Source organism: Astyanax mexicanus, chromosome 16 (genome assembly GCF_023375975.1).
Source record: "Astyanax mexicanus isolate ESR-SI-001 chromosome 16, AstMex3_surface, whole genome shotgun sequence".
NCBI lineage: Eukaryota > Metazoa > Chordata > Actinopteri > Characiformes > Acestrorhamphidae > Astyanax > Astyanax mexicanus.
Window position 1 is genome coordinate 13,967,061 of NC_064423.1, and position 15,622 is coordinate 13,982,682.

The 15,622-nt window shown below is 38.3% G+C and overlaps 1 protein-coding gene across 4 annotated transcripts in view; it reads right to left on the bottom strand.

The window, feature by feature from the left end:
- The window catches only part of gatad2ab (GATA zinc finger domain containing 2Ab), a 33,140-nt gene extending 18,431 nt beyond the window's left edge, over positions 1-14,709 (bottom strand). For 3 of the 4 annotated variants that reach the window (XM_022669602.2, XM_022669601.2, XM_049465512.1), the window contains exon 1: positions 14,556-14,684. The gene's annotated coding sequence lies outside the window, so the exon portion shown is untranslated. Of the gene's footprint in view, positions 1-14,555 lie in introns of all 4 variants that reach the window. The other variant, XM_049465513.1, reaches the window with a different exon arrangement.
- Positions 14,710-15,622: the final 913 nt, after the last annotated feature.

Genomic DNA, 15,622 nt, shown 5'->3' on the forward strand with positions numbered 1-15,622 from the left:
AACATGAAATAAGCCACCCTTTTTCTATAGGGCTTCCTAAAAAGTATCTATTCTACAAATCCTTTGAGTAAGATGGACAAACAGAATCAGAAAAAACAGCAGGACTAAACTAACTAAACACACTACTAAACAGTCAGCCATAAAATGTAAAATGTCAATAATCAATGTTTGTCTACACACAAGCACAACAAAGACAAACAGAACATTTGGGTTTTTGACTTCTTCCTTTAACTCATTCTTCAAACAAACACACACACGATTTTAGAGCAGTAGGGTTCAGAGAAGCAGTGAGGTTTAAGGGCCTCGCTCGAAGACCAAAACAGTGGGAATTTGTGAAAACCAGGTATTACACACCAAACCATGTAATCAATAATCTGGTGATCTAATCACTAAATCACTACTGCTCCTGTACAGATTAGGGCTGCATGACATTGGAAATTACATGCAATACAAATGCAAACCTTTGCTGATCTGCAATATTTACTATGTAAAATGTGAATTTTCAATTTGATCTCAATGAATCAATGATCAAGCCTTTTAGGATGATAACACACAAGGCATATAAAAAGGTGGAAATCAGTTCATGTCATCAATGAGCTTAGCACCTTTAATCACTGCAATATGCATACAAGTGAAGCAGTGTGTTTACCAAAACCAGAATCAGGCAGAATTTCGATATAAATAAAGCTACTGGAATATCTCAACAAAAAGGACATGAGTAAAATGCAAACTTCCTGTCTGAACATGAGTCATAGTTTCTGGGAGATTTTCCTAGCTTTCACTTTGAGCATGCTTTCCAGGCCTTCAACAATGAAACTGTATATTGGCAAGAACTTGACGATAAATAGTGCATCACAATACAAGAGTTCCTCTTAAATACCCCGCATTATTTTCCGATACTGTTTGAAAGGAAGGCAATGTGCTGCAGTTTTTTAAATATAATTTTTAAGAGAACTGTCACAGTATGTAAATAACACCGTAATATTAATAACAAATAATTTGTTTACCTAATTACAGTTGCTACCTCCTAAAGTGGGTCAGAAAGTCAACCAAAGCTGTGGCAGTAAAAATGAAGGTTGGAGCCAAGGGTGAAGGAGATTCATGGTTCAAGATTCAAGTTTTTAGTAAGTTAAGTCTATTTTTCTCTCACTAAGTGTTCCTAAAGCCTGCTAGAGCAATTATACAAGGCCCTCACTCGCGTTTAGTAAACAAGTTAGCCATGGCATTTCCACCTTAAAAAGACAGGTTTAGTCAAGATAACGGTAGCAACAAGTTAAATTTTTTCTCTTGTTCAATGTCAATAGAGCCGGTTAGAGTAGTTAAAACAAACTTTCTCTCATTTTTAGTAAATGTCTCTTAGCTGCATTAAGTAAGTTTTTTCCATACCACCTTAAATGTGGCAGCAGCTGCATCCTTTTTCAAGGTCCTTTCTGACTCTGATATTGTGTGGAAGTGTTTGAGAATATGAGCCAAGTGTATATTTATATTACACACACTTGTGTTTTTAAATAATGATGATCATAAAATTATTCTAACTGTCGTGTTATTTTTTTTTACTTATTCATGTAAACAAAAAAGATTGATTTACTAAATATAATGCTGTGCTAAATGTTTATTTAATAAATCAATAATCAATCAATCGGAAAAAAAAAGCTGCAGATTAATCAATTTTCAAAATAATCGTTAGTTAGTAGTAAATTAATACAAATTCTGAGAATCAATCAGTTTTTCGCAAAATAATATTGTAATACTTAGATTATATCGAAATCTTTACACACCACATTCAACAAATAAGTGAATTTGTCTGTTTACTCATTCTTTCTTTAGGAAAACACAGCACTTACACCTCAAACAGTCCAAACATCCGCACTGGAGATGGATGGAATCAGCACAGTGCAACAGTGATGCAAACTGTGCCAATACTCAGAATGCCTGAGTTCACATTAGGTTCAAGGATGGTCAATATTGCAAAACTTGACATCTGCATTAATCTTTTTTTCTGGGTTTGGTAACTTCCAATACAACCAATGCATCAAGCTTTAACTCAGCAGAATCACAATTTAAAATAAAATCTAAACACAGGGAGCCCAATGATGACCATAACAACACAGTTATGCATGTCAGTTCACATGAAAGTGGAGCTTGAATTTTTTTCATTACAACTTACAAGTCACTCTACTTTTGTGTAGCTACAACAGGCCGCTCCTAGAGGTTTCCAGTCTTTATCAGTACATTAAAGCACAACAGGGTGTTCTTACAGATTGGGAAGATTGGGACTCTGCTGCCGTCCAAGCAGATCCAATTCGAGTGTGGATGTCAGACTGTTCCACCTGACATCACTGGGAGCAGACCAAACCTAACCCAAACCCATCTTCTCTCCTGTATCTGCAGAGCTAATGCTGTGTGTCCATACATCCCCTCTTCTGAATCACCTTCCTTACTGTAATTTACATACAAACACACACACACACAGATCAGCCAAAACATTAAAAACACCTGCGTAGTATTTTCTAATTGTCCACTGTGCCTTGGAGGCAGTTCTGTCCTGTAGAGACATTGACTCCAAAGCTACAATTAATGCTACAGTAGGTCCTTTGTGGGATCAGAATAGATTGACTACCCTTCACTGCTCACATGCATCAATGATCCTTAATAAATAATTGATTTATTTAATTGTAGAGTTGTTCCACACTGAAGTCCCTAAATTGTTCTGTTACCCTCTAATAATGGTCCTCACTGATGTGGACTCTAAATAATATCCATTAACAGCACCTAGACGATACCCGAGGACACAACAGAAAAAAACTTAAGTATCAGAACTGATCAAGACTTAAACCAGCAGAGACCCAATCCATAAAAATATTCTAACCACAACACTTTGACAGTGTGTGCCTGTTTAAAGTGACAACTATATCAAGCTGCCAACTGTGTTTTTACAGGAGTACGCTGTTTTCAGCTACAGCTGTATTACTACGCATAATGCATTGTTTTAAAAAGTGGGACCATTTGGAAAAACAAGTCTCCGCATGCCATAGTGAGGTGGGCTGAAAAAGTAGTGACTGCTTCCTCATGTGGCCTCGAGACGCCGTAAGGACCGCCCATAGGGAACAGGCTAAACAACAGGCGGAATCCTCTGCGACCAAGCACAACTGCACAACTGCAATGGAACAGCACAAACAAAGACAGAACAGGACAAACAACCAGCTAGCCAGAAAATCAACAAGTGCTGGGCCATTTGATCAAAAGTAAATATCTTTATACATAACTCCAAATCAGAAGAGAGAGTATTTTAAATTTCATGACACTACTTTTATTGCAGATAGTATGAACCAAAGTTAGTTCATGTTTGGTCAACTTATTTCATTTGTAAATACACACTGATTTCTGCATTTTAGACCTGCAACACTTTCACACAGGTGATAAACAGTTGATTTGATACAACAGCAATATTGACAAAAGGCTAAATACCTGAAGTGAAAAGATTTCAGAGCCCAAAGGGCAAAGACACAAGTCTAAGCTGAACACTCAATCTCTGATCTCTTCAATGGCTGTACATCAACAACAGCTGATAGAATCACATGGGCAAGGTATTACTTGGACAAACCTTGCCACCAAGCACTACAAATCAGTAGTGTTCAGAGTTCAGGCATTTAAAACTTTACTGTGCACAACAAAAGCCTTATGTTAACAAAAGAATGGCATAAAATAAAACTATCACTTCGTATCCTTAGAGCCAAAAGCCTTTTCAAGGTTGGAAAAGGGCAACATAACATGAAGTGCTACATGATGAAATACAGGAAAAGATTTATATTAACAAAAGAAACAATAAAATAATAGTCAATGAAGAATTATAATTTTCTAATTTCCATACTGTGCCGACCTTTAGGTTTGTATTATGGCATCACAATTCAGAAAAATAAACAATTAGCATTAAGATATACAAGTTATACAAACTGCCTTGAGTGCAGAGGCCCAGAGATGGCCGGTGTGTGAACAGTACAGTAGCAGTTAGAAAAGCAGCGTGCGATCTACTGGAAGCAATTTTTTGTAAACAAGTCATGTTGAGGGCTGTGACATTCAGCTTTTCTAAGGGCCTGTTGACAGAAAACTCCATAACAAGGCCTAAAACAATAAGCTTGGTGCTGCCAAGATATATCCTTAAGGGACATCTCCAAAAACTTAAAAAAAAAAAACAGTTGCAAATGTCCACCAATCTGAAACCAAATGTACTATTTTAGAGGTTATGTTTAACGGTCCTTTAACTACACCTTTAAAAGACCGTAAACTATTTATATTATACATATAAATGTACGTATATCTTAACTACACATATCAAAAATCAACACTGATCTACAACAGTGATAAAGAATCAGCAACTACGGGAAAAGAATAAACAAAAACAACTTATATTAAAAAGAATGTCAATGTGAACAGATTGTATTCCATTTTATTTTGGAGCATTCTTATTGGTCCATCAATCATGAGATTCTGACAGAAAAAAAAGTTACTGCCAGATTCATACTTCATCCAAAATTTGTGTGAAAGTGTAGAATTTAGCACTTTTCTTCAGAAGATGATCAAGGACACTAAACAGCTGTTTTCTCATTATCCTATTTATCAGAACTTCCTTGATGTGACTATAAACAAAAACAAACAAACAATCAAAAAGTTGACCTAAGCAAAATGATATGTTAGAAGATCCATTCTTCTCAAGACTGTCTCTAAGTTTCCTCTGCTGGCTTCTTCCTGTCCTGTAGTCAGCTGTGAGGCTCAGCGAGGGTGCCCCTGCTGACTCAGTCGTGCACATCAAGGGTTAAGCCCTGCCATTTTAACACCACTGTCAGATCAGGCCACGAGGGTGTTACCTAACAAAATGGACGTCTTTAACCCTGCATCTGCCACAGGCTCCACCTGGTATTGCCCCTAGCAACAGGACAACGAGTGCTGAGCCAGGAAGTAGCCTATGTCTCTTCATGTGGGCACAAAAGAATGCTCTCACTCAAAGAACATAGCCTCAGTCACCCCCACCCACCCCACCCCCAACACCCCCCTTACACGCGCGTGTGCGAGTGAGGGTGCGTGTGCACGAACACACACACATCGGAAAACCACCTACCCATCCCCCATATTCACACAGATCTCAAACAGGCTACAGTATAAACTGCGCACACACTCACGCACTCTCACACACACACACACACACACACACTTCAAAACAGTGGATCTGCCAGCACATTTGGAGATAAGACTTAAAGGCAACCCACAGCCGCACAGAAACACTTTCTACTATATTTAGCAGTGGGACCCAAAACACTCGATCAAACCTGCAATAATTAATTTAGGCATAAATCTTCAATCTCTGGACAAATCCATCAGGACATTTTCCATCATAATCCGGATCCTGAACTGAACTAATCAGCTGATGGCAGTCATAAGCAGTTGGTCTGAAGAGCAGGTCTTTCTGTGAAGGCCTGGATTCTAGAGAAACTGATCAAATCATGAAAGGCTCAAGCTAAACTATGAGCACTAACCAATTCTGTGTCAAAAATGACATTGTTTTAAACTGGAATGCAACTGACACCCTCCCTATCACACTGCCTGATGGGAAAGGGGATAGCTTGATATGATTCAACTTGTTAATGCTGCAACATCGCCTGCCTACATTACAAAAGTCCACAATGTGTAGACAAATCATCTTTGACCTGTTGAGCCATGGACACCAAAAGACCTCTGAAGGCATCCTGTGGTCTCTGGTAAAAAGACTAGTAAAGTTGTGGGGTCAGGTCTCTATGAGCATCAGCATCACTTTTCCCCCATGGAAGTTAAAGAACTGGCCTGTGCATTAAATGTGGATGTGATTTCTGGGAATTGCTAATCTGTTCACATGAACACTTCTAACCAGAAATCACCTGTTAGGGTCATCATAAAAATTCTTTGCACTGCCCATTGTCAGTTGAAATGCCTTCTGTTACAATTTCCCAGTACACCAAGACATTGTGGACTGAGGAATGATGAATGGGACGCTCCATATCTTAAGCTGCTAACACACATTGTCTTACCATTATTACACTGGCTAATGTTAAAACTCACCGACAAAATAACACCTCAAAACATGCTAAAATGTGGGCTATGACATTCCTCAGCCATCTCCTAAGGTAAAACTTCAAGATCAATTCACTTATATCCCATGACTTTATGACTTTTGGCATATCAGTGTATATCTTCCCTGTTATATGTCTTGCTGGCACCAACTCACGAATGTTATTTACTTCACCTAGAAGTGGTTGTAATGTTATGACTGATTTGTTTTTGTCTACATTAAAAAAAAAACTGTTACTCTTTCTGTTGTCACATCCAGTATTGTGAGTATTTGTTCTATTGTTATATTATGTTATGTTCCATTATGTTTAGTTAGTTCTATAGTTCAGCAAATTCAACATGCTGCTGTTTAATGATTGTTAAGGAATTTGGCAAAGATACAAGCACTATTACTTTCACATTGGCTTCCAGACACTTTATAATGGATTGGTTTAATTTTACATTAGTTTTAACTAAATTAGTCAGATCTCCACTTTTTCAGTAAATCAAATGCTTTGCTATAGAGTACAAATAAAAACAAGCAGATTCTGAAGAAAATACAGCCATAGCACAGCTAATAGAATAGAAAACCTTGCCCCTTATTTGGTACAGACCTTTAGAAAAAAAAATGCAGCTAATTTAACCAAGGTTTACTTGGAAATACACAGAGAACTGTGAATTTTGCCAGACTACAATCCAGATGTTTGGTGCACACTCAAGTAGTGGTAGAGCATTCACACCTGTCAAAACACACACACACAAAAATAAAGAAACCTCGATTAGTATGCAATAAAAGCAGGTGTGAGAGTGTCTATTCATTTCTGACTTCATTAGGATTCAAACTTGTGTCCTTCTGATAGCTGGCCAAAATGTAGACCTGTACCACTCACTGAGTTTTAAAGAAACACACAGTTGTTCAGTTCTGAAACAACAAAACTACCAACGTTATGATTAGAATAGTTTCATATATCATTACCATACTGCCTATACCTAATGCCAATATCTTTTATACCATCCTTCCCAGTTATATACTTTACAGAAAAAGTGTTAGGCTCTTTACTGATTTCCTGCCATTGAAAAAAACTTCTGGGGCAGTGATAGTTAGTACCACAAAAGCAACCTTTCACACAGACACGGTAACCCAGGACTTTTCCAAATATTACATGAAGGAGATCTTTGTGTGTGAGCATGTCCATATCAATTGTACTAAACATTACACATACTTTACCCTGCTGCATGGGGCTTGATTAAAAGGGCAGCTACATGTTATGTCTGATCCATACACTGTATAGAACATTGAACATTCTATTGAGAAGTCTTGAATCCAGCCATTGTGTTTGGAAAATTGGAGGACAACTGGAGCATGTGCAAGAAAAGCAGAAGGTGAGGCAATGTGACCGCCTAAACGCACCCATATTCCTTAGAGGCAAGCCCTCCCCATCTCTACATTGGGAGCATGCACAGCAGCAGAAACAACTAAAGGAGATTACAACACAGTGGTAAATCAATCCACTGCACACCAAGGTTGCCAGTTTGGTATATAGTGTTTATCATCTTGAAAAACCTGCATGTCCACCATGTAGCTATCTATCATCATGCCCAAAGCTGGCAATCAATTCACCACTCGCACACCAATAAATTATCACAAATTATCTCCTATAAAGTATGTTAATTGTGAAGAAAACCAATGGAGGAGAACAGTTCCAATGGAATGGATAAAACAAAACAAAAATAGAGGGTGTGTATTTTTAAATGAAATCTTTCTTTCTGGGGCTTTTGCTTCCATAGTGCAAAAGAAACATTTTGGCTTCACGTTTTAATCTCTGATGCACTGACCACTCTTGCATACAGTGTAAGGTTTTGACTTAATTCTTTAAACCTTCTCCAGAGTTCATATATAGAAATGGGCATAATATTCAAACGTTTTAAACAAGGGATGCAAAGGTGGAGAACAGATCAGGACAGTCAGTCACTACTTCACAGGTACTAGTAAAGGCAAGAGATGAAGCGCAACATCACAAGTGTGATATGCAAGTGTAAGAAAGTGTAAAAACGTAAATACACAGAAATACATGACCAAACTGCCCTTTACTAAGTTAGACAGCGGACACAGAACATGTAAGCACTTACTTGCTTACAGGTAAGAAACTACACAAACTGGCACACCAACTAAAATCAGAGTTTCTGGTTTGACAGATGGTGGACTTAAAAATTTAGTAGGAGCGTAGCTCATGTGCTTTGCAGCTGAATGTCGCACAGTGACTAGTGAAACCTAGAAATGCTCATTTTAGCATTTCCCATTCACAATTCATTAGCAGTTGCCCTTCTCTGTCCATTTTAGACCAAAGGGCAGGTAAGCCAACATGACAGTGCGCTTTGTACGTTTTTACGCATTTAACATATACAAGAAATTCCTCAGAATACGAGAAAACAAAGACTGTTGAAGCTCACACCCACAAACACAAATGTCACAATTAGTGCTTTGTCCCCATTTCTGAGAGACAGAAGTTGTGCCCTCCTGAGTGAATACCTAGGTTGTGCATTCATGTCACTGCAGCACACAGAGAGTTCCAGAGTTGCCCTGTCAGCAAAGTTCAGTTCTATTACACAGTGGAAGCTGTTGTCACGTTCTTTCCAGAAATTCTCCAAAATGAGCATCTTCCAGAACTCCACGACTCCATCACAGAGTTTGAAATCATTCTTAAATGTTTGACATTTTTCCTTAAACAACTCAAATTCTATGATGATGCACTACATTTAACATTTGTGTACACTTAGAAAGTACTTCATTAGTAACACTACACTAATACTAGGTAGGACTTACTTTGGTTTGAAAACATCTGAAAATTGGTCTGGAATCTGTGAAACATGTTACATTCTATGTTAAAAGTCCACAGATTCTGGTCAATCCCAATAATCTTCCTTCACATCACAAAGTAGTCTACTATTCAAATCTGGTGATTGCAAATGGCACTGCAGAGCACTCAACTCAATATCAAGTTCATATTCAAAGAACGTTATTGTGGAATTATTGTGGTCCCAAAGTGTGCCAATTCCTTTCACTGTTACGTCATCTCAACCACTCTGGATTATTGCCCCAAAGCAGGTTGGGTCCATGGATTCAAACTGTTTGTGCCATTTTCTGACTCATCAGCAGAAATCCAGATTCACCAGTCCAAGCTATTTATCTCTAGTGTTCAACTGTCTAGTATTGGGGATTTTGTTTTTGACTAATAGAAATTTGCCTTGCCCATTAGCTCCAACCAGTCTGATCATGTAGACTGCGGAATAAATGGAATGTTATCATCCATAGTTTTCACAAACAACGTTACCATAAGATAAAAAAAAAAAAGTTTTCCAGCAAAATAAAAAATACTCCACAACATGTACCATTTAACATTACATACATCATTTATATTTATTATAACTACACTGACAGACCAGGTCACAACTGATGCCTGGTCATTTGAGGTGTTTTTAACTTCCTCAACCATCTAGTCATCAGTTGATCAGACTACACTTTGACCCAAAATGTACTGCCAAGAGTGACAAGAGGAATCAACAGTCCTCAAGGACTTGCTATGTGCTGACAGGAAGTGGAGGTGGAAGACAAAGCTCTCTCACCCAGCTGCTGAAGCCATGCGTCAATTTCTAGTTTCCTGTTTATAACAGGACTCCATCTTTGATGCCTTAAGTATGGTATCAGAGCATTCACTCAGATCAGGCTCTAAACAGACCTTTTTTTTCAGGCTAACTCATGCTGAGTTTACCAGTACTTGCATTAGTACATGTCAATGTTCAGCAAGATCTGGATACACAGCATTATTATAAATAATACATAAAAAATAAATTAAAGAAATAAATAATAAAATAAAGCTCTTAATGACTCAAATTGGGCTAACATATAATTGCTAATTTGCCTCAGTTTAACCGTTAAACACAAATATGGCAAAAATCATGGGACTACAATATGTAAAGGTGTGAGGTGTTCTATTGTAAGACGCATTACCCCCACAGTGGACAGCACAGTGAGTGGTAATAATTATGACACCTGCTCCACATGGACAGACAAGAGACTCTTCATATTCAATACAGGAGGTCCAACATGCATACTATGCAGGACAATGCAGTAATCTTTTGCGTCTACGGGACATGGCAAAAGTCATGGGACACAATACAGGTCCTGTCTCATGAAATTTTGCACAAAACAGTATTTGGATTATTTAGGCCAACTGTCCCACCCATTCAGCGGCTAGTGAGCCAAATATACCCTATATAACACTGGTGATGCCACAACACAAGCAGGGTGAAGACTAGCACATCCCTACTCGTGCGACACAAAAAATCCAAAATCAAAAAATCAAAAAGGCATCATCTCTCCAAGACCCATTAAAAATGCCAATTTCCTCCTAGTACAATCAAAACACCAAATAATTTCCACCAGCAAGCTAATTTGCATATGCCCCCACAGAGCAATCGGATTACAGTCTGATTAAACAGAAATCAATCTGCGTACATGAACATGGTCAAAATCCAGATAAAAAAAAATCACATTAAGTGACCAGTTCTAAACAGGATCTTAATGTCTCTCAAACTGTGCTGAACTAAATCCAACTAATCATCAATAACTTCCTACTTATTTGACCCTTGTTCTTCTTTGAGTGTACTCAGAAAAACAAATACTGAATGTAATCTAGCATAATAAACATAGCAAGATATTATGATTGCCCACCACTATGAAGCTTTGTCTACAAATATCAATATGTACTACAAAGGTCTGTTAATATGACAGAATATACAATACCAGTCAGGATAAACTTCATAAACATCTAGAACAACTTTACTTCTTTTAAGTGTGATCTAAGCAAACCCTACTCGGATAGAAGGCACCCAGTGGACTAGTTATCTTTGACCATGGACTTAATGCAAGTAAAAAAAAATCAACATTCCGTTTTAACATGCAAAAAAAAAAAAATAATCAACACAGACCAATCATTAGTCATCAGTTACTTACCTCATTTCTCATTACCCCAATCAGACCTCACTTATACAACTTAAATTAGCAAGAACTTTATAAAATAACCACCTGTAAGACAGACCACATCAACAATACTGAACCTACTACACTAAACTGTCATTCACTGGATCTTTAGCCAGCAAAGTCATGCCTGTCGGGATGTATTACTCTTCAGTGGTTCTCTCATGGAGTACATCATTGCTCTGCAGGCAAGTCCACGGCTCTCCGTGAGATTCAAAGAGACACGTCCCCTCCTATTCGCCAAGGGGTGCCAAGTGTCTGTGCTGCAACACCTGTCCTGCCCCACTTATAAGAGTCGTTGGAAAACAAGCAGGTCTGGCAATATTTTTATGCAAATCCACCCAAGAATAAGAAAAAAGATGAGGGGAAAAATAAACTCCACTGACTTACGACTATTAAACAGTGGCCTTGGAAATCAAAACAAAAATGCTTACACCAACTATACAGCAACACAAACTTGAAGAAGGTTCGCTCTACTCAAAAAACATTTCTAGTAGTGATCTTATGTGGACTCTGGCAATGCAAATATGCTTTTTTTACAAAAGTTTCGGCAAGTAAAACATCTTTGGAATGGTCAGAGAAACCGAGTACACCTTCAAAAAATAACTGCCTAATAACTGATTTCAAAGCCCTCTTCCTTCACACATTTCTGATCTTTACCTCAGTCATAAACCGACCAAAAACAATGACTAAGTAACTGCAAAGCACACTCCACACCATAAAACATCTGCAAAGAAGTAAACACCAAGACCGGGTGAGAAACACAATGAACACATCAAACCTGCAAAAAGAGTGTCATGTCTTATTTATCTTTAGAATATCTTAAATTACCACTTCTATAGAAGGAATGCTGACAAACTGTCATTCCAAAGAGAGTAATTAGAGCTCTCTGATTTGATGCATAGTTTGTCCGAATGGACAAAGACACTGACACTACTGCCTAAGGATTGCAAATTAATCACACCGCCTCACCTCAGCATTCAGAACCTGATAAGAGTACAGACAGACAGCATCACTGCCACTGTGATGAAGGCCAGCAATGGCATCTGTTGGCTACTGTATCTGAGCTAGGGATCAGACCCTTTCTTCCGAGGGTGCTATCTAGTGATGCTGCTTTAGGGAGGATTTTTTGTATTTAAACCAAAGATATAATCTTCAATTCATAAGACAGTCAACCTCACCACTACACATTTTGGATGGGACTCTTTCTAATTCTACAGTGTGTAACATGAATCTCAAGTAAGGACTCCTAGTAGTCAGATAAACGCTGTAAATGTAGCAAAGAACATTACAAAGACATTACAAGAACATTACAACAACTGTACCTCAACCAACATCTCTCTTATATTTACAAATCAGCTGGAAGTGGTTTGGGGCAGAATAAACCCAATAATCCTCTTCATCCTGTGCGATCTGTACAACACTACCCCACTTTGTGTGTGTTTCTGTGTTTATGACACTCCAGCTCAGTTTAACAGTGATAAAGAACAGACTGGCAGCTGTGAAGATCCTGCTATGTAAAGTCTAAGAGCTTCCCATCATAACCCTCCTACATACCTAGAGCCATTTGAACTGGGAGTATGTTTAGGAGGGTTTTTCCCACATTTTTGCTGAATACAATCTGTATAGTGCTGAAATCAGTGTTAATCCACAATTCTGGGGGAACCTATTTTCTCACTATTTTCTTTTATATAAACAGCTAAAAACAATAACATTTCGGCCTGAACAGTTTTCTTTCATGATAAAACCAATTGCTTTTGGAGATGTTTATAACAAATGACCCTTTTGGATTTTAAGTGAACGCTAAACGGCTGAGTTTTTCTTGGATTACACAATTATAGTCTATGCATAAGCTTAATTAATTCATTATTTAATTAATTCGCTTAATCCTTGTCAGTGAAACTGACCCTTTATGAATTTAAAAAGAATAAATGTAATAAATAGTTTCCAATAGCAATGAGAATCTTAATACAAATCTTTTTTTTTTAACCCATTGAGGTTACCGGACATACTATATAACAGTCATTTAAATTGTCAATTAAAAAGGGAATCAAGAGCTGAGCTTTTACACATTCTATCTATCTATCTATCCATGTACATACATATATATACATACACACATTACTTTGAGACATTATCATTTAGTTAATGCTCAGAGACACTATTTATTATGAGGTAAAAGTCTTTTCCTTAAAAAAGTACAATATTTAGAGATACAATATTAAGTCAATGTTTTTAAATACTATCTACTTGTATTCTAAGATGATATCTTATTGTAACTTATATTGTGATAACGAGTCATTACTAAGACATATTCAACATAAAATAAAATTCAGAACTGGGACTAAGCTTTTAGAGCCTAATAATAGATGAGTTTCCAATACTTATACATAATCGTGTGTGGTTACCATTAGTGAATTACGATTTTATTATCATTATTTAGATTAAGTCAGTGCTTTGAGATACTATCTTATCTTATTACATGAGATAATACGCGTTGTTTAAAATAGTACAATATATTTATTTAAATACTAAGCCAACCTACATGTATTCTGAGGTGATCTCTTCCTGTGGTAGGATATCACTACTTCTATATAAAAAATAATTAACATTAAAACATACTCAGCATATAAAAATCAATAAATTATACGACTTGGAGAAGATTTATAATCATTTCAGGGAAGTTTCGATACTCTGAGGAACTTTAAGCTCCCGGAATGTAAAAAAAAAAATCCTGTGAGTGGCGGGTATGAGCTACCAATGGCTAGCCTAGCTGTCCGGAGAAAAGACCGGTGAACTTTTTGAAATGTGGGCTGTGATGTTTACCTCAGACTGTCTTTTCCCTCATTTCGTATGAAACGGTTTTAACTAACTAACAGTTATACTTTAGTTTATTAACCTGCACTTATCCTGAGAGTGTTTATTAGCCAAGTAGCTAACTTAACTCCTGTGAGGAGCAGCCAGGTAGGATGGCTAGGTTAACGTTAGCTCTGCGCGGCTAGCTAATCAGGCTGAGCGCAGACGGACAGACGGACAATGTTCAGTCAAAAACAGCTAACTTAGCTAAGCTTAGCACGGCTCTCTAATGAGGCGGATAAAAGACCGATTAATTAATCCCACTTTTAGAGCGGCTCACACTCTAAAGTTCTCCGGTTTCGCTCCGGAAAGGCTGATAACGTTGAAATACAACAAATATATAAGTAACTGGTGATTTATAACCGATATTATGATCGATTTCCTCAAGTATGGCTAATTAAAGAGTAAACCGACGCACCGCGGAGGCTAAGCTAGCCCAGTTAGCTAACTAGCCGCTTTCTCTGCGCTCCGTCTGTTAGCTTTAGCTTAGCGTTAGCTCGGCTCGAGCTCCAACTTGTGAAGAACTTCAATTTCGTTAAAGTGCCGCAAAACCCCCGAAACAAAGCCCCGAGTGCGGACTTACCGAGAGGTGGAGAGACTCGACGCCGTTCCTGCGAGCTCGGCGCGTGAGGCGTGCTGTAGTAGCCCGTGTCGGTAAGAGGAGTCCCGGAGATCCTCCGCTCCGCCGCTCCGGTTCCGAATGAGCCGCGGACACAGCAGTGCGCATGCGCAGTGGAGCAGTCTTCACATCCTCTAATCTGGACTGAATACTGACCCTGACCAGCCAGACGCTCATATACCGTATGTTAATCTGGACTGTTTAAACCGAGGATTAGTATTCAGTGTTATTGCAGCCAGTGATACTGAATGTAGCTTTCACATCTTTAATAAAGACTCTTTAAAACAGGGATTATTATAAACTCTGCTGGGAAACAGGGTGACCAGGTAAATCTGTTTAATCTAGCTTTGTTTATGATAGATCAGACCTAGATGGATGGCTTCTTGACCAGTTTTAGGGCATGCTGCCGTGAGTTTGATGGTTTATAAACATTGACACATCGTGTCATTGATTCATATGGTCAACTATCATGCCATGGCCAGCCTGACCAAAACAGTTAACAAACATGACCAAAGTGGTTGACCATTAAAAACAAGCTGACGGACCAGTATTACCAGACTGGCCATCCCGGTCACCAGCTTGGCCACACCGGTCATCCAGATGGTCAGGGAGCATGACCTCACTGGAAGGTAAGTATAATCATCACGACCATGCTGCTGACTAGCATTGCCAGTGTGATCAGCCAGTATAGACCTAACCATCATGACCATGGTGGGCGACCATCAATACAATCATGGCCAGGAAGAAGAAGAGGAGGAACACATGACAAGAAACAGAAAAAGGGAGAAGAGGAGGTAGAATATGACAAGAAACAAGAAAAGAAGAGAAGGATGAAGAAGAAGAGGAGGAATAAGATGACAAGGAACAAAAAAACTGAATGAGAAAAAAATAGAGAAGGAAGAAGAAGAAGAGGAAACTGAGGCAGAAGAAAAGTTGGTGAAGACGACGTTGGAGGAGAAATAGAAGAAGAAGTAGACGACAGTAAAGAAGAAGAAGAGGAGGAGAATAAGAAAGGGGAGGGGCTCCTTATA